Source organism: Mesoplodon densirostris, chromosome 13, assembly GCF_025265405.1.
Source record: "Mesoplodon densirostris isolate mMesDen1 chromosome 13, mMesDen1 primary haplotype, whole genome shotgun sequence".
Lineage (NCBI taxonomy): Eukaryota > Metazoa > Chordata > Mammalia > Artiodactyla > Ziphiidae > Mesoplodon > Mesoplodon densirostris.
In genome coordinates, this window is record NC_082673.1 from 76874024 (window position 1) to 76891884 (window position 17861).

Sequence of the window (17861 nt, forward strand, 5' to 3'; positions counted from 1 at the left end):
CCCTGCTCATCTTCAGGACAGGAGGGGACTCCGCTGAGCCTCCCAGCCCCAGGCTCCCGTTGTCTCCCCGCTGAGCTCGGACGTCAAAAGTGGACCCCAGACAGCATCCCTTTGTCCCCGCTTGGCTCGTGCGCGCTCGCGCTCAGCTCACACCTGGGAGATGCTAACGCGCCGAGATGCCCACGGAGGAGAAACTGGTCCATCCGGGCAGGAGCGGGCGGCATAGACAGGTTGCTCTCCGTGAGATTCCAAAGCGTCCCCTGAATCCCAGATCCCTTAGAGCTCCGCAGCTGAGCGCTGTTGCAGGAACGCCGCGCCCCAAACGCAAGCTCACGGTTGCAGAGGCCGCAGGCGAAGAGCGGCGAGATTCTGACTCGCCTTTGCTCTCAGGCGCCGGAGGGGATCCGGTGGGGGGGGGGGGGCGGGGGCGGCGGTTAGGGATGCCCTCGCGCCAGGGACGCCGGAGTCCCAATTCCGAAAGAGACCCGCCTCGCTTCCGAGGGACTTCCCTGCGAGCGCCGCAGGGGTGTGCATTTCTCGAAGTCTGAGAATCCCGGCGAAAGCTGGCCCGACAAGAGTTGAAGTCAGCTCCCGGGGCGTCTGTTTGTTTATTGGCTCTTAGGGGAAAAGTTTGAGGATGTTGAACCAACCTCAGACCTGGCGCAAGCGGAAATCTCAGAATCTCTCCAGCAAAAGTCATCTAATTTCGACCCGTTATATAAGTAGGGGGCTCTTTCTTACCCTCCCTACCCCAAGCCCTCTCATTACTATTCCAGGAGTTAAATGTGTCTCGCTTTAAAAAAATTTTTTAAGTTATTATTATTTCTTTGAAGGCGGGAGAAAGAGCAGGCAGAGCCGGGGGCGCGCGGCAGCCCCACCCTCGCGCTGCCCGTTGGGCTGCGGAAGGAACGCGGGATCCCGGGTGCCGCCGGCTCAGGGCGAGCAGCCGAGCCCCGCGGTCCCTTCGTCCGCCACTCCACGTGGTCAAGATCAACAGTTTGTTGAGCTCATCAGTGACACCTTGAACTTTTCATAAAGAAAATGGGTATTGCAGCGGGAGGGTTCGGCCGCGGCCGCCGCGCCGGGTCCTGCTTAATATTCAATGATCTCGCTCGCGCCTCCCCCTCCTCCCCTCGCAGAAATTCCACCGAGTCCGTTACTGGGCTCAGACTTTTAAGTTAATTTACTGCCCTCCCCCCAACCTTGGCTAGTAACCAGCGCCTTTAGGGCTAGCTTCCCCCCACCCCGGCTCCCGCCTGAAAATGACATTTCGCCGGCGTCTCCGGAGGGGGCTGAATTTCACTTTGTAACTTTCTGCGGAACCCGAGCCCGGGTGGCAGCTCGGGTGGTGGTATCGTATGCAAATACGCATGCTGACGTTACAGATCATGTGGGTTTTGGCGTAGATTCCCCACTGATCGAGACATTTTTTTCCCCTTTTTTTTTTCTTCTTTTTTTTTTTTTTTTCTCTTTCTTTCTAAAAATTTTGGCCACTGTTCTCCGAACGGGGGCTTCTTCTGTCTGTCTGTCTGGCAGGCTGGCTTTCCCCCTCTTTCCCACGGAGCCCGAGCCGGGCGCCCGGTGGGGAGTGGGGAGTAGGTGGGGGGAGCCAGCAGAGTTCCATTTTGGAACGCCCGTGCCGCGTCTCCGCGTTCCCAGCCCGGGTCTCCGCGTTCCCAGCCCCGGCGCAGGTAAGAAACTTCGCCCCGGCGCGGAGCACCCCCCGCCCGGCGTCGCCGGCCCCAAGCCCCGCACGCCGGGCACCGGCCACTCCAGCCCAACTTTCCCACCGCTGCCGCAGCCGCCGCCGCCGCGGCTCCCGAAAATGTGTTGTTAATGGGACTTGGCCGGGTTTGCGATTGGAAGGGGGGGGGCGGGAGGGAGGGTGCAGGCTCTTTTTGCGGGTAGGAGGAGATCAGAGGATCCAGAGGTGGGGGAGATTTTTTTTAAAGAGTTTTGATTACAAGTTTGGATCAATGGGAGGCAGACCGAGGAGGAGGAGGAGGAGGAAAAACATGTCTACGTTTCCCTATGTCGACATAAGCCACAAAAAAATATGGCGTCCGCTTTCGACAGGGCGTTACGTAGACCCGACTCTGTTTTTATTTATTTATTTCGTGGCCGGCTCCCTCCCTTCTTGGCCAAACTGCGGCGCTTTGTGCGAACGGGGCCGGTCCCGCGGGGACTCCACCGGGACGTGGCCCCGGCTCCGCGGGGTTTGGCAGGCGGGGGGCTGCGTGTGTGTGCTCCCCTCCCTCCCCCGCTCTCCCCTCTTCTCCCCTCTCCCGGTGACGATTCGCCGTAATGTGGTGGCAGGAAGCATGACGCCGTGGGTTGAGGCTGCCTCTCCTCTCCGCGCTCCTGGTGGCTGCAGGCAGCAGGCGCGCGGCGCGGGCGGGCGGCCGCCCGAGCTACCTGCCGGGGGCCGGGCCGGAGTGCGGCGCTGTCCCCACGCCCCGCTCAGGTGCCGGAGAACCCGCGTGGGGAGGGGCGGTGGGGGACCCTGGGGACCCCCGGGCCCGGCTGCCCGCCGCCCGCGGGCCCGCGCCCGCAGCCCGCCCAAGCCCACGATCGCCCCCCGGAACGGCAGCTGGCGCTTTTCGTCTGCCCCACGAGAGGTTCATCTTTGTTGGTGTTGCGGCTCCTTTGTGGCGTCCCCGGGACTTGGTATCTTCGCCTTTGCAAACTTGCCCCTTTCCCAGCCGCTTTGCAGGAGGCTGGAAGAGCAGCGGAAAGTTGGAAAGCAGTGAGCATCACAGCACGGTGCCCTCGGCCTCGTCGCCGTGCGGAGCTCGGGAGGCGGCGGCGGACGACCGGGAGGAGGAGGGTGGTGTGTTAGGCTGCGGAGAAAACTTGCTGGGAAGCCAAGTTGTGATTTGCTCAGGCTTCCACCTGATGGATCGGCTTCAAAGCCAGTGGGATCTCTGTCTTCAGCTATTGCCGAGATGGCCTTTTGTTTGTCTGGGAGGTGGGGGGAGGAGGAAGGTGAGGAAATAATGACTTTCCCTGGACCCCTCCCCTTTGAAAGTGTCGCTGCCCAGCTTGGGCCCCAGGGATCACCAAGTCTCTTCAGGCCCTAGAGTTCTGCCCTACCTGCTCCCTGGTGATCGCCTTCTGCCTCCAAGTGAGCAGCTCCCCAAGTCTGAGGCAGGCCCAGCTGGGCAGGATTTGGGGAGCAGGTATCCCTCCCCTTCATCCCTTGGGCCGCTCAGACCTCCCACAGTTACCCTCTTAAAACACACACATGCACGCACACACACTCACACACACACTCTCACTCCTTTATGTAGAGCAGAAATTAATGCCTGTTGAAGTGAAGAGACTGAGGTTCAGAGAGCTCTTCAAGAGTTCCGTCAAAAGGGGATTTTCTATTTACGAGGGCAGTTAGTTAAGGAACTTGAGTCCCGGGGCAGTGATGTCAAAAAGCATTTGGATGACAACAAAATGGAATAACTATCTTGTAAAATGGCATGTTTAATGGTAAAAATAGATTAATGGAGCCGTCAAGTGCTTGAATGGGACTAACATAACGGTTTAAGTTTAAAGGGAAAATTATATAAAGCTGTATACACATCTTCTTTTAAGACCAAAGACGGGAAATCTACAAGTAAGATTGAAATGTGTCACCGACAATGACTGGATCCGCGATCTGTGGGAATATCATTGCTGTTTAAACACTCTGCTTTGCGATTGTTCTCATGTGCACGCGTACCTTCCGGCCAGGTTTGGTGTCAACTAAGGATCCACTTGAAGTTCACAGCTTTTAAGGGGAAAATTTGGAGGCCAACGTTCTGGGGTAAATCGGATATATTAGCTAATCCCTGTTTAAAGGAAAAAAATCAAAATGCCACAAATGTTCCTTGGCACTCAAGGAAAGTATTCTCCCAATGTAAATGCAGTGTACCTTGACATGCCAAAAGGCAACCCCACCCCAAGCGTCCCATCCACATCAGGACCGTGTGATTCAGTGGGATGCCATGCATTTGACAAAAACAATAATGACGGTGTTTGGTAACAATTGTTAACACTGTTTCAGTATGCCGGGCATAATGCTGTATATTTTACATGCTTTATCATTTAATTCTCACCATAACCCTATGAGATAAATAATATTATTATCCCAAGTTTAGTGTGGAAGAAACTGAAGCTCAGAGAGGTGAAACAAACTTACCCAAAGCCGCATGGCAAAAATCAAATTCCATGTTTGAAGCCAAGCCTTACAACACTCCAGTATAGCAGCTCCTCAGATATGGGAAGTTGTAGTTAGAATGAAAAGTAAAGGCAGAAAAGAGGGAACAGTGACCATGGCCTAGTGGTCCGAACTCAGGAATTTTCCTAGTTTTCTTCTCTTAATTCATTTATTTAGCAGCTGTGTGTTGATTTATTTGTTCATTCCGCAACTGTAATATTCATCACACTAATAAAAGCCTAGAGTCATTAAGCAATTTTATATGCTAGAGACCATTCTAAGTGCTTAGGATTAAACTATTTTGTCTTCGTGACAACCCTGCGGGGTAAAGTACTGTCATCCTCTCCTTTTTATAGATGAGGAAATGGGCACGGAGAGGTTCTCTAACTTGCTCAAGACCAAACAGCTAGCAAGCAGAGTGCCAGACCCCAGAACACGCACACTCCACGTTTGCAGACAATGCACTGCTCCAGACATTGTAGAGGTGCTGCTGAGATAGAGCATCTATCTAACCTCGATGCAAAGCACTGCTCCAGACACTATGGAGACGTCAGTGAAACCAAGACCCCTTACCCTCTAGGAATTTGAGCAGCCAGCAGGCCAAATAAAGCAGGATTGAATAGGTGCTAGAATTGAGAAAAGTAACTACTGTGGAAGTACAATGAAGGGTGCAGTTCTTGTGTTCTGAGGGACCCATGGAGGATTTCCCAGAGTGGGTAGCATCAGAACTGACCCACGACTGAGGAGGAACAATGTCTGGTGGTGTGTCGGGTATCATTGAACTCACCTGTTAGCAACAGAAATCCTGCCCACCAGTGACTTAACCAGATGGGGGCTTATTTGTGTCAGACAACAAGAAAGTGGGTGGGACAATACCTCAGCTGTACCACTGGGGACCCAGGCTCTGACTTTCCACTCTGCCACCCTTAGAGTATAGGCCTTTGTCCCCAGGTCTATCATCTCGTGGTAGGAAGGTGGCTGCTGCATCTCCAGGCCTCACCTCTGCATTCCAGGAAAGGGGAGGTAGGATGAGCGAGGCACAAAGGGCATTTACCTAGTGTGGCTTTACTGTTACATTTGGAAAGGGACACCCCTCTCAGGGACTTCTGTCCTTAGCTCAACCAGAACTGGGCCACGTGGCCACCCAACCCTACCAGGAAGGGGCAATGCCATGTTTTTAGTTAGGCACATCACTGCCACGAGCAAACTGGGGTTCAGCTTGTAAGGCAGAAGGGGTGAATGGAGAAACGGTTGTTGAGTTGGCAGATAAAGCGTTAGTGGCCTCAGATGAGAAGAGGTTACTCCTGATGAAGTTAAAACTGCGTCCTGAGAGCTGTGTGTATTCTGGGGAGATGGAGAGGGGGATGCAGGGAAGGTTGTGCAAAGAGATGACACCACACTTGGGGATGGACGTAGAGGAGGTTGGCTGTTCATCTGTAGGTACTGGGGAGCCATGGCAGGCTTCTGAGGAGGGAGTGTCAGGTGCTTTAGGAAGGTAAGACTGACAGCAGTGTGCCTTATGGAGATGAATCAGCTTGGTTCTTATTTGAACTAAAATGAATTCTGGAAAGTTTCAGACCAGGGGACCAGTTCTGCCTTAGGGCAAAAAGAAGACAGCACACTAAGAAAGGGAGGGAGATTTTCTTTTAGGTCCTGCCAATAGGAATCCAAAATTAACCTGATGTTAGTCGGCTGTCACCAGGAAGTAACTAGCTCTCCTTGTGCAGTAGCTCAGTGAGTGGAACTGGATACACTGGGAGGGGTACCAGTTTATTCCCCATACATGACACTTGCTTTTTTCCTGACCCTCGGACTCCCCAGGCCCCACCTGCAACTCCACCACTCATCGGCAGAATAATTTTGGTCATGACCCTTCAGTTTTGCTTTTAAAAGAGGGGATGCTGGGCTTCCCTGGTGGTGCAGTGGTCGAGAGTCTGCCTGCCGATGCAGGGGACACGGGTTCGTGCCCCATTCCGGGAAGATCCCACATGCCGCGGAGCGGCTGGGCCCGTGAGCCAAGGCCGCTGAGCCTGCGCATCCGGAGCCTGTGCTCCGCAACGGGAGAGGCCACAACAGTGAGAGGCCCGCGTACCGCAAAAAAAAAAATAAAAAATAAAGGAGGGGGTGCTATCAGAGGGCCTCAGAGGGCCTCCGGTCAGGTTCCCGACGCTGGATTCCTCCAGCAAGGACCAACACCCCTGATTCTCTGCTCAGGTAATAGCTTTATGATTTAGGGCTATTACATACCTCTTTAAACCTCAATTTCCTCATCTCTAAAATGGAGATTCTTCCAGCAGCTGCCTTCTGGGTTGTTGTGAAGCTTAAGAAGAGATTTATAAAACAGCTTAGCACAGTGCCTAACACGTGGATTATTCCCAGTGAACGTTACCTGTTATCACCGTCATCTCCTCCGCCATCATAATCACTGCCACCATCTACCTCTAGGATGTGACTTTCTTGTTTCGTTGAGGTGCCATGTAATTAACATGCATGGATTCTTATCGTAGATTTCAAGACCCCAACTGTCCCCATCTCACTGCAATTCTCCTCCCTACCCCCCCTCCTCCATACACATATATGCTCATTTGTGGCAAGTCTGAGCAGCTACTGACATGGAAATCTCTTCCTGAATATCACAGTGGGACCCTGGTGCAGTCTTCAGGTACTGTAATGTGCTGTGTCATGGTCAGATCCAGACAGCGCAGTTCTGAAAGGATGCTTAGCTGCTCACATATCCCTGTGGTAGACAATAAAGTGGGCATTGTTTTTGGTATTGACAAGGTAGTTTCATTTGTAGTTGAAAAAAAAGAAAGTCCTCTGGATTCCCCACCCCTACCCTATATCGAACAGGTTGTGATTTTAAGAGCATCCACCCCCAATCTGTTTCCTCTTCCTATGCTTGAAGTCATGCACTTAAGAGGGGTTGATTGGCAATGGTGTGTGTGTGTGTGTGTGTGTGTGTGTGTGTGTCTCACACATACGCACATGTAACAAGCCCCCAAGGAGAAAAACAGTCTTGGCAACGGTCCATCACGTGCCACCCAAACTTTAAAATGGAGTCAAAAAAAGGCCAGAGTCAGTTTTCTTGCTGACACCTCTCCTTACCCCCTGGTGAACAATTTACGTGTTAAAAGCCACAGTTCTGCACACTTTCTTCCTCTTTCTGCCCAGCTCCGGTCCCCTAGTACTAGAAACACTTAGTAGAGATTAAATCTTATTACACAATGTTTCACTGCAACAGTATTTACCACATAAAACCTGCAGTGAATGAAATGCTTGTGCTCTTGATTCATGGGGAATCGATATTAAGGAGTGTGACCCAGGCATTCACTCACTTCGGTATAAGAGGTTCAGAGTATATTTTAGGGGTGCACAGGCTTGGTTTGGGATGGAAAAATGGGAAGCGTATGCTGGGTTTACTTTCCTGGGTTTAAAGCCACTCTGGGTTCACCAGGCAGGGGGAAACCAGCCAAATCCTGGGAGCCATTTGCTGTCAAGCTCCAGGCAGGGAGTGGATTCCTGTGTCTCTGGGGCATTGGAGGGTGGCCGAACTGAATTAGCTCTTTCTCTGGGAGGGAATCCTCCCTGTCGGGGGCCCAGAACAGACTCTGTGGGAGAAAGAAGGAGCCTGCTGTCAAGAAGGGTAGAGAGAAAAAGATGAATGAGATTTTCTGGGCTGGTTGGATGCCTGCAGCTGCAGCTTCTGGGCTCCAAAACATCTGCAGAAAACCAAGGAAGGACCAGAACCTACACGGAGGAGGCCGCATGCGCACATGCACGGGCTGGGCCGGCGTGACGGTTTAAATCAGTATGGCAGAAAGCCTCAAGGAAAACACTCCTCAGCGGGGCTGACATATGTGTCCCCCCGACCGCCATCTCCGCCCTGCCACAGACCCCAGCCTTGTCCACTCTGGCTGATGAGATGGAATGAATACAAATCTCCCTGCACGCCCAGACGCACCACAAACACAGTGCCGCCATCCTCAGGGCAGCAACAACTTCCAAAAACTGAGCACCTACCTTGTGCCAGGCGCCCTGCTGAACGCCCTCTCTTCACTGTGTCCTTCAATGTGACCCTGAGGAACACATTGAGAGCCATGGCGGAGCCCCATGTTAAAGACAGGAGACCAAAGCTCAGAGCGCTCAGGTGCTTGCTCAAGGTCACAAAGAGAAGGTAGCCAAGATTCGAACTCACCTCAGTCTGATTCTAAAGCTGATGCTCGTGGTCATCACCGGGTCTTTCTGAAGTCCTCTGGAGGCCAGCTCCACCCCAGCCTGGAACAATATGGGGGGGAGAAGGGACACTTTTAGAATGAGCTTCAGGACAGTCTGACAGGTTTTCTGCTAAAGGAGTGTAGGGGTGAGCGCACACAGGCTTGCGTGTGTGTGTTTGTGAGTTTAGTCAAAACAGAAGACGCTTCCAAATCTGTGCCTGTTATCCGTAGCCCCCCAAACCCCACCCCCAAGACAATTCTCAAGCCTCTATCCGTGTCTCTACCAGCACATTCTCTAGGGGGCACGGCACCCTCTCCACCCTCTCCTCCCTGGCTCCGGCGAGAAAAGGAATCCCAGGGGGCTGAAAGCTGCAGAGTTGGAGACGGTGGGAGGAGAAGCTGGGTGCTACTTTCAGGGTGCTGAACAGCCGTGCCAGCCAGTGGGGGAAGGAGATAGAGCGAGCAGGCCTTGGGAGGGAGGAGAGTGGCTGCGTCGCTCTTTTTATTACAATAAAAGAGGGTCGTTGTAAGCGGGAGCCCTTGAATCGTAACACGTCTGCCCGTGCTGCTCTCCAGCTGCAGGGCCATCTAGTTAAACAGCACACAGAAAACTGCTTTCAGCTGACATGACTTTTCCCGCTGTTTTTAAAATATGAGACTGGGCTGAACTGCTCGAACGAAAAAGCCATCTCAGGCTCCCTTAGCCCCTGTGTGTACCTGGAGCCCCCATGGAACCTCCCTGGCCTATGCAGGAGGACTTTTAGAAACTATTTTGCCTTGCGTTGCACTCTTGTCTTTTTGGAAGCAGCACCTTTAAGGTATCTGTACCCAGCCTGGTCAGAGCTGGATGTCACGGCCAAGTTGTTTAGGGTAGGTGGCGGCCCAGAGCGGGTAAGGAGAGACCAGAATGACAGGGGCTGGAGGAGGGGAGATACAGACTGACAGCTAGAAGCTGGCAGAAGAGACTGCCCCCCTGGCCAAGAAATCGAGGGGGAGGAATACTGGTGGCTCCAGGCAGGAGCGGAGAGGAACAGGGCCTCACCTAACCTGCCCTAACAGAGGGCCAAGATCGCGTTATCCTGTAGAACGGCCTGGAAGTTAATTGATTCTGAGCAGGCAGTGAATTTCTGCCAGAGCCAGACAGCTCAGGAGAGCTGGAAGACTTCACATTGTTTCCAAGAGCAAAGGTTCCTGGTCAAAGAGTAGAAACGGTTTGGATCACTGGTGGGTTAATGGTAGACCCTCCAAAGACGGAGGGCAGGAGTCGACACTGAAATGGGACATGGCCTGAGTTCGGCACTTTTAGAAATGGGATTTATGGGTCTCCTGGTAGAAAGTCTAATGTCCTCTGGCATCCCCGGAGGGGGACTTTGGGGGGATGAGAATAATAGCATTATTATTAATGTTATTAATGGTGCATTAATAGGATCAAGGAGTATTCTAGCAGGAAGAAAGTTGAGGGATCGCCTAATCAAGCTTAGGGGACCTGAGGCCCAGAGCAATAAGGGAATTCGCCTAAGGTTACAGGATCATACGGCAGTGTATGGCTTTCCCTCTTCTATACAATCTAACTCAAGGCCCTCTGTTTCCTTCGGACTCCCCTGACCAGCCAGCCCCATCACAGTACCTTCCCTCCCCCCTTCTTTTTTTCTGTCCAATCAGCAGACACTCACTGAGCACCTACCAGAGGAAGAAAACAACATCCCTGCTCTCAGGAAGTTCACGGTCATTTGGCACTTAGCAGCAACTGCTTTCTGACATCACAGGCACAAAGCTGACTGCCTTTTGTGGGTTGGCTCCCAGCGCTTCCAGGACCTATGAGGACTCTGCTATCCCAATTTAACAGATGAAAAAGCACAGAGTGGGGAAGTCCTTTGTCCAAGGTTTCTGGAAGTCAGGCAATCCTACCAACCAAAAAGCACAGAGTGGGGAAGTCCTCTGTCCAAGGTTTCTGGAAGTCAGGCAATCCTACACCACACCTGATGCTCTTTAGGCAGGGGCGCATGCAGCCTCTCCTACCCTCTGTGCACCTGCAGCTCCAGCGAGAGGGCTGGGGCCCCTCCCCCACTGATTAGTACAGAGGGCGGAGTCACCAGCCCTCACCGCACCAAGGATGACACAAGGATGGGCGTGCATTCAGGGCCTGACAAAGGGCCTTCTTATGCGTGGGGGGTTTTCCCAAGGTATTGAATGTCAACTGTGCGTAGGCTCCACACACCCTTACACCATAGCCCAGGTCATCTGTGTGGCAATCCTGCTAAGCAGATAGTGGGAAGGACAGAGCCGGAACTCCAGCACAGGTCTGTGCAATCCCAGACCGGATCAGTTTTAGCCACATCAGGCAGGCATGCCTCAGCTAGAAGTCGCTGATTGGGGAGTCCTGTGTGGGCCGGGGCAGGTCACTTAGGGACACAGAATCACAGGTGGCAGCCCAGTTTAGTTTCCCAGAGGTCTCCATAAAACTAAAGGAACTATGAGACACTTTAGGCAACTTTCAGTTGAGCAACAGATACTTATTTGAGCATAATAAGAAGTCCCAAGTGCTGTGTGCCAGGCCCTGTGCATCTCTGTAGCATAGATGTTAGCATTAGTCACAATTCTAAAAATAGCTTGAGAAGTAACTTAACATCCCTTCAAATCCACCCATTTAAAGCGTACAGTTAACTTCTTGTATATTTACAGAGGTATGCATTCATCACCACAGTCTAATTTCAGAACATTTCCATCACCCCAGAAAGAGGTCCTGTGCCTGTTGACAGTCACTCTCCATCCCCATCTCCCACCCTCTCTCCCACAGCCCTCAGCAACCATGGATTAGACTTTCTGTCTTTATATATTCGCCTTTACTGACGTTCCCTATGGAAGGAATTGTATAACATGTGGTCTTTCATGTGCTTCTTTCACTTGGCATGTTTTTGATGTTCATCCATGTTATAGCATGCATCAGAACTTCATTGTTTCATGGCTAAGTAATATTCCATCGTATGGCTAGACCACATGTATCAGTGTGTTGGGGCTGCCATAGCCAAATACCACAGACTGGGTGGCTTAAAGAACAGACATCTTGGGCCTCCCTGGTGGCGCAAGTAGTTGAGAGTCCGCCTGCCGATGCAGGGGATACGGGTTCGTGCCCCGGTCTGGGAGGATCCCATATGCCGCGGAGCGGCTGGGCCCGTGAGCCATGGCCGCTGAGCCTGCGCGTCCGGAGCCTGCGCGTCCGGAGCCTGTGCTCCGCGACGGGGGAGGCCACAACAGTGAGAGGCCCGCATACCACAAAAAAAAAAAAAAAAAAAAAAGAACAGACATCTTCTCACAGTTCTGGAGGCTGGAAGTCCAGATTCAACATGTCTGCAAGTTTGATTGCTGTTGAGGTCTCTCTCCTTGGCTTGGAAAAGGCCACCTTCTTACTGTGTCCTCACAAGGTCTTTTCTCTGTGTACGTGCCTCCCTGGTGTCTCTTTTTGTGTTCAGTTTCCTCTTCTTGTAAGGGCACCAGTCGGATTGGACTAGGGTCCACCCTAACAGCTTCATTTTAGCTTAATCACCTCCTTAAAGGCCTTGACTCCAGATACAGTCACATTCTGGGGTTAGGCTTCAACAAAAGAATTTGGACAGGACACAATTCATATCATACCACAGTGGTGTCACGGGCTGTTTTGTTTATCCATTGACCTGCTGATGGGCAATTGGGTTGTTTCTACGTCTTAGCCATTGTAATAATGCTGCTGTGAACATTTGTGTGCAATCTCTGTGTGGACGTGTGTTTTCATCTCCTAGGTAGATATCTAGGAGTGGAATTGCTGGGTTTTGTGTTTAACGTTTTGAGAAACTGCCAAACTGTTCCCCTGGCTGTTTCCATTTTACATTCCCACCAGCAGCGTGTGGGGATTCTGATTTCTCCGTATCTTGGCCAACCCTTGGCATTGTCATAAGGTCCATTTTCCAGGTGAGGAAACTGAGGCACTGAGCGGGGAAGGTCAATCAGAGGGTTAGAGGGCAGAGGAGCAGGCTTCACGCACACACACCAGTTTGACCAGTTCCCGACCCGGGTCCAGGACCGGTTAGCAAATGAGGCACCCAGTGTGTGGAATCTAAGACGGTGCTCACTCTCAAGGTCAGCAAGTTCAGGCTCGGCACCGGGGAGAGAGTAAAAGCACCTCCTTAAATTTCGCATCCTGGGTGCCTAGTTTGCCCCTTACCTCACCCTCGCCCTGGCCGTGCAGCCACCCTGCTCCTTGTGTGTAGGGCGCTGTGCTCCGTGTTGTGGGGGGCAGCGAGGCGGGGGACAGAAAATCAAGCCACCACCCCTTCCCCAGAGGGGCCCTCCGTCTGGCTGGAGAGTTTGTGAATTTGCAACCACACACAGCGAGCCTAACTGGACCTGCAGAGGCAGAATCCCTGCTCACCGGGTTGCTGTGCAGATTTCAGGGGAACCTGAATACCTGTGAGGAACTTAGCACAGCGCCCGACAGCCGGGCAGTGCCTCAGAAGTGCTGACTGGCACCGTGGTTGAACATATCTCGGGCCTGTGTGTCGTGAGGCTGCCTCTGAGTCACGGGAGTTTGAGGGATGTCCTGATGCTTTGGATCTGTGACTGGGAGCCTCATCCCCACCCCACAGAAGAGCCGTCACCCAGTGACCAAGCAGTGGCCAGAGATGAAGGAAACTGGCCATCCGCGCCCTCCTCAGACCTGCTGAGCCTGTCCTGGGAATGGTGGGTCCATCCACAGAGCCCAACACTAGCTCTCCTTCAACTCACGGGTGTCTCTGGTCGGGCTGTGGACACTCCAGGTCTGACTCTGTTACCTCCAAAGCCAGAGTGCAATTCCTGTGCTCCCAGACTGAGAAAAGACCTAATGGACAATTAGGTCTTGACTAGTGGGGGTCAAGGTAAGCCAGGGAAGGAATGTCCTTGGGTCCTTTGTGCTGAATTGACAGTCCCCTGGTTTTCCCCATCTGGGTGAAGGGGCCCTGTCGGTGGCCTGAGTTGTAAACACCTCAGCCTGCTGGTCTTTCAGGGTTGGAGAGGGGTGCACTGATTTATCCTGGTAGGAGATCTGGGGAATCAATTTCAAGATGTCTGGGTACAGAACACGCTTCAGTTACAAAAATGATAGAAATGATGCCCAGCTTGGTCAGAGGCCACGTAGATTCTGTACATGGCTTAAAGTGGACCCACCTCTCTTAATAACTGAAGCTCAGTGGTCTTGCCTCGGGGGAAGGTGGCTTGCTGGCAGAACCACAGGACCGAAGGCATTCAGACCTCCTGGCTGGTGCCCTCCCCAGGCCTGTGCACACACCGTGCCTGCCACACACCTGCTGGCACACTGAGCGTGGGCAGTCCGTGCTGCAGGGTCACCAAGTGCCTCACCGGTGGTCTCAGGTGTGTTCGGACACCATGACAAGACCTCAGGCTTGCTGGACATGAGGGCTTTATACTTTAACCCACACATCGTCCCCTCAGCCCCTGCCACCTGAACCCCTAGCTCTGGCTGAATGGTGGCTCAATAAATCATTGTTTAATTGATAAACAGAATCGAATCAAAGAGAATCTGTGTGTGTTGAAATAGGAAGAGGGAGCCATGATGGGCCTGACTACCCAGAGGTGAACAGGAACTCTTCCAGAGTTGATTTTTTTTTTGCTTCTGTTTTTTTCAATAAGAGGGGAATGGAGGAAGTTATCAGAAGGAATCTATGTCGTGGCATCTGTCACCATTCTCTCCCTGCCTCCACACCACTGACATGTGGTTCTAAAATACGAAATCTGAGCATGCCCAGGAGTCATAAACCCAAATGCTTTTAGGGGCTTTGCAGGTAGCAGAAACAAGTAAAGGGGTCAAGTGTAGGACATTAGGGAGTGGTGGGGAGTGGGTCAAAGGAGAAAGCATATGTCCAGTCTAAGGAACCCAAAATCAAAACATTTTAAGTGAGCTTTCCTGTCCATTCCAAGGACTTCTGCGTAGTAACTTCTAAGCCATAGAATCAAGTCCAGATTCCTGAGCCGGGCATGGCAGCTCTTTGAGAGCCGACCTCTACCTACCAGACGTATTTTGCCATAACCTCTTCCTCTGCTCTGCCATGTGTCCCACACTTCAGCCATTCGAGGCTGACCCCTAAACCCAACATGTGCCATCCTCTCTCCCTTTTCTTTCCTTTTCCACACGTAGGTCCTTCTCCCTGGAAGACTCATCCTCCAAACTTAGCAAAATCTACTCATTCCCGCTAGAGAGATACTTGCTCTCCCCTCCGAGAGGCTAATATGCCATGGAAATAACCACTTAGAAATCTTAGCATGTGGATTTTGATCTGTTTGCACATCTGTCTCTGTGAAAAGCTGTGGACCACCCCTGCGCTCCAAGGGAGACCGTCCTCTTTGTCTTCGTGTTCCCAGCACCCGCCCAGGGCTGGCCCACGGAGTAGGTTGAAAATGAGCGTCTCTCTCGAGTGACTGGGTGGTTCTACAAATGAGTAAATGATTCTTTCACCAGAACCTGTTTGGGAGCCTGTGTTCTGGGTCAGCACGAGGTAGTTAAATAGGCGTTGCTGCTCGCTGCTGCCCCTGGTGGCTGGTCCTTGCCAGTGCCTGGAAGGACAGTCACTGGACCATTTCGTCACAGGAAGCCGGCAAGGAGGCTTCCGTCCCAGGCTGCCTTTGTCCCAGGGTTGGGGCCTCTGAGCCAAATTCTGCTGATCTGCCTGCCTCCCTGGCTCAGCCCCGCTACCGTGTCTGGACATCTGGCCTCTGTATGCATCCTGGGTCCACTTCCTCCCTCTGACTTGGCTGTAGCCTCTGTTTCCTTCCAGGAACACTGGGTCAACCTTCCTGTGTGGCACCCATAGCAATATCACAGGTGGCATTGCGGGATCTTTCTACCAATTCCAATGGTAATTTTTTTTTTTTTTTTTTTTTTTTTTTTTTGGCCAAGTCTGAACTTGAGACCAAACTCTAAAGGTGGTAGGGAAGAAGGCCACACGTTGACTGAATGCCTGCTGCATGGCAACCATTGAACCAAGCATACTGTATTCTCTACCTTGTCTTATTTTATTTCCTTCCCCCAACAACCCCAGCTGGTAGAAATTTTTATACCCATTCTACATATGAGGAAATTGAGGCTTTATAAAATTAACTGGATTTAAAGGCAGGCCCAAGTGACATCAGAGCCCAAGTACTTGCCACACTGCAGAGCTGGCATGTAAGTGAAAGGTTATTAAGACTCTGTGTGAAGTGCTTTAGTGAGTGGGATACAGAGTTTACTATTTTGATGTGAAAGGTTGCGTGGCTAGAATGAGTAACAAAGGCATCTTTTCTCTTTCCCTTAGAAGGTGCTTCCTGGCACTAATACAGCTTCTTATTCTCAAGATACTTGTCCTCTTACAGTTTTGGCACCATATATTTTTCCTCTGGGGTGGGAAGAAAGAAAAATACTTGTCACAAGAGATATGGCCAATTTACTATGAAATTTCAATCGTGTGCATGTGTGTGTGTGTGTGTGTAGTAGAGAATAACTGGCCATTCTGTGACAAACATGAATGAACCCTCTGGAACAGGCACTGAATAAGATGTATGAGTAGTCAGCTTAGGCTAAGCTATGATGCAGTGACATCCTGATATCCTAGTGGCTTAACCAAGCAAGGACTATTTCTTACTTTCATGAAATTCACTGAAGGACAAGAGCTCTTCAAGGTAGCTATGACTTAGGGATCCAGGCAGGCCAAATTTTTTTAAAATATTTATTTATTTATTTGGTTGCACCAGGTCTTAGTTGTGGCTCGTGGGCTCCTTAGTTGTGCCATGCGAACTCGTAGTTGCGGCATGCATCTGGGATCTAGTTCCCTGACCAGGGATAGAACCCGGGCCCCCTGCATTGAGAGCGCGGAGTCTTATCCACTGCTCCACCAGGGAAGTCCCCAGGCTGAATTTTTTAGCCACGTCATTTCAAAGAATCGGCTTTCAGGCTGCTGAAGAGGAAAACAAAATTAAAGGGTCACATACACACTCTTTAAACATGTCACTTCTGCTCACATGACCCAGCCTAATTGCAAGGAGCCTGGAAAAACGTGGTGGAGCATGTGGATGTCTGTCGAGTAGGACATGTCTGTGTCCAGCCACATCCTGGGCTGACGGACTGTGCTGCTTCTCAGCCTCGCTTAGTTTCAGGGAGTGAAGAGGACCAGTGGCAAAGCCCAGATCTGAAGAAAACTTCCTGCCACTTAGTCCAGTGTCACTTTTTGCTCTAAGGACCGTGTCCAATTGTCCTGCCCAGTGGTATGTGGGGAAGTGGTCCTGAGGATCCGACAGACCATCAAACGTGCAAGTTCATTTTTTGTAGCATATTTACCTTCCTTACATTGTGTAGAGTACCATTCCCGTCTGGTTCTGCCTTGAGCATCCAGTCTGGCATAGAGGAAATTAAACTTTTATGAGGCCTGAATCACTGCCAAGCACGAATGATGCTGAGCACAGGAGTAACTCTAATGGCTGGTATTTACCACAAGCAAGTGTGCCCTGTGCCAGGTGGAGTCTCAGCACTAGTGGATTAATTTATATACTCCTCCCACCTCCCCTCGGAGGGCCTGACTGTTCCTTTCCTCCTGAGAGAGGCCTGATTATTTGCATGTAATAAATGAGGAAACTGAGGCTCAGCAAGGTGAAGGAACACAGCTAGGAAGGGGCGGAGCTCAGCTTCCCTGGCAGGTCTAGCTGATTCTAAACCCAACACTTGATTTGTGAGGTCGGGAGTACATAGGGGATGCAGAAAAGGCCAGGGATTAAATACTAGTGCCATTAAGGTAAGTAGTTGAAAGCTTTTTGTGGATTCAGCTATGCCTATACATTCCAGGGGTGGGGGAGTGTCAGGAGTGTTCTGAGTGTTGGACACTTTGTTGATTCATAAAAGAAGTGTTCCACCTCCTACTACAGGCACCCTGCTAAATGCTACAGCCGTGAATAAGATACTGCTTCAGTCTAGATATGTTTATTTCTCTTTGGAACTTTCTACATTTTTTAAATGACCTTGCAAAGTAACTTAAGAACCTTGATCCCAGCCTCCTGCCCAGGAATGGCCCTGTGTTTGAATCTTAACTCTGAAAACATTGCATGTGGCCCCTGAGCTCTACTCGGAAAATAAGGACCCTCTTCAACCAATGGATCCCACAATTAACCAGCCAAGCGTTTGTTGGTTATCACCTTTGCACAGTTCCTGTCTTGAACAGTCAGCCAACCAATATTATCGTCAACCTCCAAGATCACCTAGTCCAACCCTCTGAGGTTTTATAGGAGAGGAAACCCAGGCTCTCCCTGGGGCGTGAAAGGCCCAAGGCCCCTCCGCTACTATAAAAGGTTTCAATATCAAAGCTGGCTCCAGGACAACAAACTGCATCAATGGTGAAAAAAGTGCGCCCCAGGGGCTTCCCTGGTGGCGCAGCGGTTGAGAATCCGCCTGCCTTTGCAGGGGACAC

The 17861-nt window shown here is 51.5% G+C and overlaps 1 protein-coding gene across 3 annotated transcripts in view; it reads left to right on the plus strand.

Annotated features, from left to right (window-relative positions):
- Positions 1–1311: 1311 nt before the first annotated feature.
- The window catches only part of ZHX2 (zinc fingers and homeoboxes 2), a 177558-nt gene continuing 161008 nt past the window's right edge, over positions 1312–17861 (plus strand). For all 3 annotated transcript variants that reach the window (XM_060115623.1, XM_060115626.1, XM_060115624.1), the window contains exon 1: positions 1312–1691. The gene's annotated coding sequence lies outside the window, so the exon portion shown is untranslated. The remainder of the gene's footprint in view (positions 1692–17861) is intronic.